The sequence below is a fragment of the Eumetopias jubatus genome, unplaced genomic scaffold (genome assembly GCF_037043125.1).
Source record: "Eumetopias jubatus isolate StellerSeaLion01/CBP00866 unplaced genomic scaffold, mEumJub1_p1.0 scaffold_5, whole genome shotgun sequence".
Lineage (NCBI taxonomy): Eukaryota > Metazoa > Chordata > Mammalia > Carnivora > Otariidae > Eumetopias > Eumetopias jubatus.
The window spans coordinates 34092399-34103164 of record NW_028274811.1 but is presented as its reverse complement, the minus strand read 5'-3'; the positions used below and the strand labels follow the sequence as shown (position 1 = coordinate 34103164).

The 10766-nt window shown below is 40.1% G+C and overlaps 1 pseudogene; it reads right to left on the bottom strand.

Annotated features, from left to right (window-relative positions):
* Nucleotides 1-4073: 4073 nt before the first annotated feature.
* Nucleotides 4074-4626, bottom strand: LOC114202617 (large ribosomal subunit protein uL11 pseudogene; annotated as a pseudogene).
* Between the last annotated feature and the right edge of the window lie 6140 nt (nucleotides 4627-10766).

Genomic DNA, 10766 nt, shown 5'->3' with positions numbered 1-10766 from the left:
GTCTTTATAATGAGTATTTCTTTTTTTTAAGATTTTATTTATTTGACAGAGAAAGATCACAAGTAGGCAGAGCAAGTGGGAGAAACATGCTCCCCGCCAAGCAGAGAACCCAACGTGGAGCTCCATCCCAGGACCCTAGGATCATGACCTGAGACGAGGGGAGAAGGTCAACCAACTGAGCCACCCAAACCCCCTATAATGAGTATTTCTACTCCAGCCTAAAGTAGTTCCACTAGGTTCTCCTCAGCCACCTGGACTCTTGGCAGATGTTAACTACGGCAACCTTCCATGTAACTTCTTTGCTGTTGAAAATCAAATGGCCCTTTAGTGATTCAGAGGAAAGGCTCCTTTCTACCTTTGGAGAAATGGACAACACTTCTCTAACCAGCACTCTGGGTTCCCAATCCGGGTTCTTGAAGATGTTGCCCACAAAAAGCCTTCCCTGTCTCCTTGGCCCCAGACATAGGAATATTCTCAGATTCTGGTGCCCATTGGGTCATGAAGAAGCTGCACAGCAGTGTTAGTCTTCAGTTCTGAGTGTGGAGCCTGCCATGGTTCCGTTCCTGTCTTCTGTAATGCAGAAAGGCCCCTGGGTTTCTGGGCTTTGATTCCTCGAGAGAAGGCTAGGTTGAGGTTAAACATTTTTAGCAAGAATATGTCATTGGTAATTCCATGTGCTTTATGTTCTATCACATATGCTGCTTTCTTTTAGGTCGTTGGAACTCAGGTTCACAGAACTGGATTATAATAAACTGTCATCATTAGTCCATACGTGACCTGCATTATTTATTTATTTATCTATCCAATATCATCTATCTATATATATATTTATCTCTCTCGTTATTAACCTAAATAGTAATAAGAATATGCGAACATAGCACCTCCCCCAAATGCTAGGGACTTGGTAATAAACTACATCTAACCATATTCATGCTCCCTCATACCTGTCCTCCCCTCCACCAAATGAAGGTAATCATCATCCTCAATTCCATGTACATCACTTTGCTCTTTTGAATAGGCTTCTATTGTATTATATATTACTCCCCTCATACATATTTTTCATATAGTTGTTTTAAAATTTATAGTAAGGGTAAAACAATGTATGTAATATTTTGGTATACTTATATTTTTCACTAAATATTTATTGTTAAAATCCAATAATGTTGTATTACTATAATTTATTTATTCTGACTACTGTAAAACATTCCATTTTGTGAGTATACCACTGTTTATTCATTCAGTTGGTGGGCATATGGATTGTTTCCCGATATTTGCTCTTGTGCACACTGTCAATATAAATATTCTCATATATACCCCTTGATGTAAATGTGCAAGAGTTTCTTTTGGGTGTATAACTAGGAATAGAAATTCTGGAACTCTCAAATATTTATCTAGGAGTAATTATGAGTGCCTGACTATTTTCCAAAGCAGTTGCACTGATTTTCATACCCACTTGCAATATATAAACCCCAATGGATCTCCTGTGTCCACACCCTTTCCAACATTTGGTTCTGTCAGGCTTTTAAATTTTTAAACAATTGCATGTAAAAAAATCTATCTCATCCTGGTTTTAATCTACATTTCTCTGATTATAGCAAAAGAATATCTCTTCATATGTCTTCTGGTTATGTGTGATTCTTCTATGAAATGTCTCTTCATGTCTTTTACCATTTTTCTATTATCATTTTTGTTTATATTCGTTTGTAGAAGTTCTTTACATGTTCCTGATTAATTCTTTGTCAGTATGTGTATTGTGAGTATCTTCTCCTGGTTTGTACCTTTTCATATATTTTATTTTTATTGAGATTTAATTGACTTATAACATATTAGTTTCGGGTATACAACATAATGATTCAATATTTGTATATATTATGAAATGATCACCACAATAAGTCTAGTTATCATCCACCACACACATAGTTATAATTTTTTTCTTGTGGTAAGAAATTTTAAGATCTAATCTGTTAGCAACTTTAAAATATACAATAAAGTATTTTTAACCATAGTCACCATGCTGTGCATGACATTCTCAGGACTTGTCCTTTTTACAGTTTTAAGATATCTTGATTTTAATACAGTTAAATTTATTAATCTTTTATTCTATGGTCAGTATCTTTTTAAAGAAATTATTTCTACCCCTGAGGGTTACAATATATCTACTTATATTTTTCCTTAAAGCTTTGAAGTTGTTTGTTATGTTTATTTTGGACAGTTAAATCATAGATCAGTTTGGAGTTCTTAAATTAAGACCCAATTTAATATTTTCTGTATGGATAACCCTTAATTTGAACATTTCATCTTTTCTCCATTGATCTGTGTATGGACTGAATGTTTGTGCCCTCCCCACCTCCAAATTTATACACTGAAGCCCTAATTCCCAGGGTGATGGTGTTAGGAGGTGGAGCCTTTGCAAGGTAATTAGGTTTAGGTGAGGTCATAAGGTGGGGCTCCCATGATAGGATTAGTGCTTTTATAAGAAGAGGTGAGTTGAGGGTATCTTCTCTCTGCCATGTGAGCATACACTAAGAACCTTGCCATCTGCAAGCCAGGAAGAAGGCCCTTACCAAGAACCTAGTCTGCTGGCACCCTGATCTTGGACTTCTCAGGCTCAAGAATTGTGAGAAATAAATGTCTTGTTGTTTAAGCCACCAGTCTATGGTTTTTTGTTAGAGTAGCAGACCAAGACAATTAGACTTGCCATCTCTTTAATGGTCCAAAGTTACACACATATTTATAAGTATTTTTGAACTATTATATTTGTCAAATTTTCTGTTTGTGCATCAGTAACAGACTACCTTGTTTAATATAACTTTATAACAAGTCTTAATAATTATTAGTAGGGCAAGTTTTTTCTTTTTCTTTTTTTTAAGATTTTATTTATTTGTTAGAGAGAGAGAGGGAGAGCCTGAGCAGGGGGTGGAGCAGAGGGAGAGGGAGAATCAGACTCCATGTTGAGCAGAGAGCCTAATGCAGGGCTCAATCCCAGGACCCCGAGATCATGACCTGAGCCCAAGGCAGACACTTAACCGATTGGGCCACCCAGGCACCCCTCTTTTTCTTTTTCTTTTTTAAGATTTACTTATTTACTTGAGAGGGAGCACGCACACTAGCATAGGGGCAGAGAGTCTTTTTTTAAATATTTTATTTATTTATTTGAGAGAAAGAATGAGAGAGAGAGAGAGAGCATGAGAGGGGGGAGGGTCAGAGGGAGAAGCAGACTCCCTGCTGAGCAGGGAGCCCGATGCGGGACTCGGTCCTGGGACTCCAGGATCATGACCTGAGCCAAAGGCAGTCACTTAACCAACTGAGCCACCCAGGCGCCCGGGGCAGAGAGAGTATTAAGCAGACTCCACTCTGAGCTTGGAGCCCAATGTAGGGCTCGATCTCATGACCCTGAGATCAAAACCTGAGCCTAAACCAAGAATTCAACTCTTAATTAACTGCACCACCCAGGCACCGCAGGGCAGGTTTTTTCTTCCTGCTCTTTTTTCTTAAGAAGTTTCCTAGCTATTGTTGACTTTTATTCTTTCATACAAATTTCAACGTAATGTTAAAGTAATATTATAATGTTTAAAGTAATGTCTTGGGGGAGAAGAGAATTGATAACTTTAAGATATTCAATCTTCTGATTCACAAACATTATATATTTCTCTATTTATGTAAGTCATCTTAACATCTCTTTATAAAATCATATAATTTCCCCAACATAGATGTTACACTTTATTAGTTATACTTATTCCTAGCTACTTGACTTTTTATGATTGTAAATTATATCTATTTAAAATGTCAACTTCTTTTTGTTGCATTTGTAAAATAAACTAATTTGATATTAATTTTTCAAATTCTGCAACCCTACTAAACCATTTTTAATTATAACATTTTATCTGTAGGTACTTTGGATTTTCTGTGTACTCCTTAATATCATCTGCAAATAATAACAACTTTGCTTCTTCCTCTGCTATCCACATGACTTGTATTTCTTTGACTTATAATGCTAGCCAAAACCTACAGTACGATATTAAATAGATATAATAATGGGCATTTGTCTTGTTTCTTTTTTTTTTTTCCCACTGGTTGTCAAATGATCCTTTATTGAAACATTTTCCTTTGTAGTTAACTAGCCGGGCATTCCAGCGCACCACTGTTGATGTCATCTATGATGTCATGAGGGTGGCGGCCATCTACATTGCAGCCCACAGACTGGGCAGTCCCCAGGATCTCTTTAATGGTTCCAGAGAGTTCTCTCGCTAAAGATCGGTGTCGCATCTGTCGGGCAATATTGACAATCTCATCAAAAGTGATATTTCCACTGTGCTTAATGTTTTTCTGCTTCTTTCTGTCTCTTGGTGGTTCCTTGAGGGCTTTGATAATCAGGGCAGAGGCAGAAGGTACCACTTCAATCTGGGCCTGTCTGTTCTGAATGGTCAGTTTCACCGTAATCCTTAGACCCTTCCAATCACCGGTTGCCTTGGCGATGTCATCACCAACCTTTTTTGGAGACAGACCCAGCGGGCCTATCTTCGGGGTCAGGGCAGACGTGGCACCGACTTCGCCACCGGTGCACCTCAGGTACACGACTTTGATCTCGTTGGGGTCAAACTTAGGCGGCATGGCGGAGGTGGCTGGTGTCGGATGAACCCGGATTCGGGATGACCGAAGAAAGTTGCATCTTTGCCTCCCCGAGCCGAAAGCCAAAAGCCATTTGTCTTGTTTCTAATCTCAGAGGAAAGCTTCTAACATCTTACAATTGTTTTTTTGCTATAAATGTTTTCGTATCATTTAAACATTTATTTATTCATTCATTCATTTATTTATTTCCTGAGAGAGAACACGCACATGGGCATGTGCATGTGCACTTGCAAGTGCGAGCAGGGCTGGGGAGGTGGGGGAGGAGTAGAGGGAGAAAGAGAATCTTAAGCAGGCTCCATGCCCGGCACAGAGCCTGATATGAGGCTTGATCTCACCACCCTGTGATCATGACTTGAGCCAAAATCAAGAGTCAGAGGCTTAACCGACTGAGCCACCCAGCTGCCCCATATCATTTAAAGATTAAGAAAATTTCCTTTTATTCCTAGTTTAAGGAGATTTTTACTCCATAATAAACAGAATTTTTAAAAATGCTTTTTCTGTATCTATAAAGATAATGGTGAGATTTTTCTCCCTTTAATTTATATCAATGAGTGATATTGCCTTTTAATTTTCCTTTCTTGATATCAGAGTTATGCTAAACAAATTACATTTTTATGGAGTGTTCTTTCTTTTCTATTCTTTGGAAATGTTTGTATAAGATTGTAATTATTTTTCCTTGAATTTTTGGTAGTACTCATGGCCAGCTGATTCTGAAATGTTCAACTTATTTAATAGTTATCATACTCTCCAGTTTTTTCTAATCTTGATGAATCAGATTAATTAACTTATATTTCTTCCCATGTTGAAACTGGGTATTCAGAACCTTAAAAGAGTTGGTGTCAGTGAAGTGGGATTTGCTAGACTGGCCCTGGCTCACAGAAGCATGTGGCTTTAGAAGAGAAAGGATGAAAGGGTGAGGGATGAAGAACCTTTGATTTCTGTGTGGCCACACAGTCACCCATGGTCTAGAGCAGCAGTTGTGCTATAGTCAGCTACTAAAGGTACAGTTGCCAATGGAATTTAGGAATGGATCCAACGAGGAGCTGGTTCACTGAATGCATGAGGAAAGGCAAATAAGGAAAAAGGCAATATATTCAATCCCTTGTGTTAAAAGGAAAGCCAGAGGCCCAAAATGGAGTCACTTATGCTAAATAAAGTCACCAAACTGGGGTTTAATACCTAACCTAATTGCAGTTTCAACCTCTCCCAGAAATGTAGCTTTAATGGTCAGTCAGAATTTTTTGATCAGCACCAATGAGGTAATCTGTCACATGGGCCCTCTCCATCTTCCAAAGGAAGATGAGGTAATCTACCTACTAAGATCCCCTACTCTGGGGTGCCTGGTATCTCAGTTGGTTAAGTGTCTGCCTTCGGCAATAAACAACCAAAGAAAATGTCATGAATAGCAAATAAGAGTGAGAAGTAGGCAAAGGGGCAAGAGAACAGTATCAGAAGTTTTGGAAAAAAAAAAATGTCCCTTGCTCTTTCCCCTAAGAGAAGGTGACTTTGCCTGAAACAATTCTTTCTTTTCTTTTGCTGATTGTCCCTCCCCATTTCTGCCTATAAAATCCTTCCATTTTATACAGCTTTGCAAAGCTCCTTTCTATTTGCTAGATAGGATGCTGCAGATGTTGCTAGATTAATGAATCATTGAATAAAGCCAATTAGATCCTAAAATTTACTCCGTTGAATTTTGTTTTTGGTTTTTTTTTTAAAGATTTATTTATTTATTTTAAGAGAGTGAGAATGAGAGAGAGGGGGAGAGTACATGCGAGGGGGGAAGGTTAGAGGGAGAAGCAGGCTCCTCGCTGAGCAGGGAGCCCGATGCGGGACTCGATCCCGGGACTCCAGGATCATGACCTGAGCCGAAGGCAGTTGCTTAACCAACTGAGCCACCCAGGCACCCTGAATTTTGTTTTTTAACATTTGGTTATTGTTATTTGTAATAACTAAACTGACAAGAAAAGAGAATTCTGGGTCAGACCTTGCTGCCAGACCAAAGTCATTTCATTGATCTGAGTTTGGGCCACTAGCTTCAGAGCTGCCCACCTACTCCTATCCCAGGGAAAAAAAAATTGTTCAGGGACAAAAGAAAGTCCCTTTAGGACTTCTAGTCATCAACAAGATAGTCAATGTTGGTGTGGGAAAAACCAGGAAACTACTGGAACCAGGGGGCATAGTGTGAAGGAATTGTTTTATCTTGTAGATTGGTATCATCAGCTTCCTGAAAAACCTTTACTGAAATGGATTGGGAAAATAACTCCTCTGGGGTCTATGTTTTTGGTTTTGAATGCTGCAGAATGGAAGAGCATGTTTGGGTTAATACAGGACCCATGGCTCACTATGGAATAATTATAGTTGGCAAATGATCGAGATGCAGAAGTTATTCTTTTTTTTTCTTTAAAATTTTTATTGTTATGTTAATCACCATACATTACATCATTAGTTTTTGATGTAGTGTTCCATGATTCATTGTTTGTGTATAACACCCAGTGCTCCACACAGAATGTGCCCTCTTTAATACCCATCACCAGGCTAACCCATCCCCCCACCCCCCTCCCCTCTAGAAACCTCAGTTTGTTTTTCAGAGAGTAGAAGTTATTCTTGAGGGAACAGTTAGCCTGGTGGACTGGGTAAAAGCCACTGTAAGGTCTGTTTACCCTAAAAAGAGGGATTATCCATCTCCCTCTAGAAATGCCAAGTGGAACACCCCAGGTGAAGCAACTGATACGCTTTATATGCAAGTTATGTGGGATTGGCTTTATGACGACTGCAATATTCACCCACTGAATATGCCCATCGCCTAGATCACAGTAAATGCTGTGTTTAGGACATGCTCTTTCACATGAGCATCCCATATAAACTTATTGTTGCAAAAGCAAAAAACAGTTTGGGAAGCCTCATCGAATTTTCTGTCTCAACTTCTCCCCATGAGTCTTATAGATGTTAATAAAAACATAAAGTTAGGGGCATCTGGGTGGCTCAGTCATTGGGCATCTGCCTTCAGCTCTGGTCATGATCCCAGGCTCCTGGGATCGAGTCCCACATCGGGCTCCCTGCTCGGCGGGAGGCCTGCTTCTCCCTCTCCCACTCCCCCTGCTTGTGTTCCTGCTCTTGCTGTCTCTGTCAAATAAATAAAATCTTTAAAAAAAATTTTAAAAAATTTCCTAATAGAGACTATAGTTAGGAACATATGAGTTGATAGAATTATGGTAAAATTTTGTAGGAGAACTGGTATGCTTGAATAAGCTTTATGTGAAGTGGTTGTGTCTTTTTTAACTGATTATATTTGGGGAACAGACATTGTACCTGACTGGGGAACATCTCCCTTAGTATTGTAAAAGAGAAGACATGGAAATCAGTCCTTCAGGTAAGGTTAATTGGACATACTAAATGAGAACCAGTAAGATTGCCTGAGTGAGCCACGGAGTGTGGAATGGAAGCTAGAGTGCTGACAGGGACAAATTCTCTATGTTGAGAGCCCTGCGTGGAGCCTAGACTAGGACTTAGGACAAAAGCTTGTGAGTGCTTCCCTGAAATGACTACTGGGACTTTGGGCAAGAGAATTTCCATTTGAAGGGTATTTACTACTTTGTTATCGGATGTTAATTGAAGCTATCCTGGTGATTGAAGGACATAAAATGATCTTGAAAGCTGAAATACCCATAATGAGTAGAGTGATATTGGTGAAATGCTCTAATGAGGATGGCAATGCTCAAAAAAGTTGCATAATAAAATGGAAATGATTCACTTAGGATTGTGTTGCCTGGGGAGTGCAAGGAAATAGTCACAAGTAGAAGCCTCTTTTCCCCTAGGACTGGCTTTGGAATTGAATAAGGACTTGCTGGATTCTATTGTCACATGCGCAGCCCTCGATTGACTTAACAAAGAGCTGCTTGGTTTATGGATGACAGTTCCAAGGTGAATCGACAATATCCTGTTTGGAAGGCTACCACCCTGATGAAAGGTGGTCACCTAAGTCCATGAAATAAATAACATTGGGTCAGTTTAGAGATGGGCTGAATTTGGACATATTCCTCTTGTACCCAATGAGGCACAAAATGCCAATAAAAAATGGTCTAACTCGGGTGCCTGGGTGGCTCAGTCAGTTGAGTGTCAGACTCTTGATTTTGGTTCAGGGCATGATCTCAGGATCCTGAGATTGAGCCCCACGTTGGGCTTTGGGCTCTGTGCTCTGCAGGGAGTCTGCTTCAGGATTCTCTCTCTTCCTCTGCCCCCCTATTCTAGCACTCACTCTCTCTCTCTCAAATAAATAACTCTTTTTTAAAAAAACTGTTCTACATGTCAACAAAAGACACAGAGACTACAGGTGGCTATATGGCCGATTCTCTGGTGGGAAAACCTTGAACATAAGTGGCAAGTCAAGCTGATACTGGTAGCTCCAGGGGGCTACAAATGGGTGCTGACAGGAGTAAGCATGGACTCTGAACTAGGCTTGACTTACCTGGTAGTAGATGCAAATGGTCAAAGTGTTAAAAGAACTGGAACAGAAGATGCTACACCAGCTGAGACAGCTGACTGTCATTTCTTCAGACCAATGAAATCACTTTATAGCCCATAATGTGCACCAGTGGGCAGAGAGATATTGTCCTAAGAGCAGTATTTTGATAGAAAATTGGAATAGGTAATTAAAACACTGGTTGTCTAAGAGAGGGGGTGATAAAAGCAGGGAGGCCTGGCTTACATGCCTTCACAAGTATGTGCTCACAAAAAGAGGAAGGCTAAAGGAGGGTCCCCACTGGACAGATTTCTCTTGTTTCTCTGGTGGGTCTGGGGAAGAGGGAGTAGGGGAAATTGCTGGTGTACTTTCTTCCCCATATCACCTTCTCTTCCCCTACTTGATGCAGTGATTATAGGACCAGGGCTGCAACTACAAGGTCTGGAATCAGGGATGATTCCTAAGCAAGAAACTGTAACTATGTTTTTAACCTTTATGTCAGAATTTCTAAGGGCCTGATGGGCCAGGTTGTGCCTTCATTCCATCTGGCAAAATTGGGGTTAACAGTGAATGCAGCTATATTGCCTGGTGGTAAACATTAGCCCCCTCATTCTGCACTTATATAACCTTATTCTTCGTGAACAGGAGTAGACTGAGTGGGGTGCACTTGCCAGACTAGCATTGTTGCCTGTGAGCTAGACCAGCACAGTGGCCAAACTTAATGTGCCTTCCAAGTATGGAAAAATTTGAAATTAAATGGAGAGAACAAATAATTGTAGGCTATGGCTAAAGGAAAGAATAAGTGGGTTATGTAATGAGGGAAATACAGTATTACATTAACACCTTGAAAGAAGCTCAGAGCAAGAGATGATACCCAGACTTTCTTGTTATCAACCTTCTAATCTTATTCCTTTCTATTCCATAACATATAGGTCAAATCATTAGCTACTGCTCATGAATAAATGCTGTTATGAGTTGAGTTGTGTCTTCCCTAAAAAAGAGGTACTGGCATCCTAACCCCCGGTATCTCAGAATACAAAGGTAATCAAGTTAAATTGAGGTCATTAGGATGGGCCCTAATCCAATATGGCTGATGTCCTCATAAAAAGGGGAAATTTGGACACAGGCACACAGGGAGTGGAGACTATGTGAAGAGACACAGGGAGATGAATGCCACCTGCAAGCCCAGGAAAGAGACCTGGAACAGATTCTTCCCCCCAGCCTTCACAAGGAACCAACTCTGCTAACAACTTGATTTCAGACCTCTAGGTTCCAAAACTGTGAGATGATAAATTTCCATTATTTAAGCCACCCAGTTTGTGATACTTTGGGCATGGCAGCCCTAGAAAACTAATATAAATGCAAAACTATACCTCTGGCCATCCTTCTTTCCAGGAAAAGTGAACAATCAGGTGTACCCTTTGAAATTCTCTCCCATCAGGAGGAGTTCCCTGCCTTTCTAGGCCAGTCCTGCAGGATGCAATTCTCTAGGAGTCTTCTTCTGACTTGTGCCAGATTTCTGTGTGGAAATATTTCTAGGTTAGGCTCAAATTTCCCATCTTCAGTAGTTTGATCACAGGGCACTCCCACTGAGGCCATAGATGTAGGTTGAAAGAGAGGTGGTAAATGCAGGAACAGTAGGAGCCCTGCCAGTCTAAACCATCCACTCATGAAACGT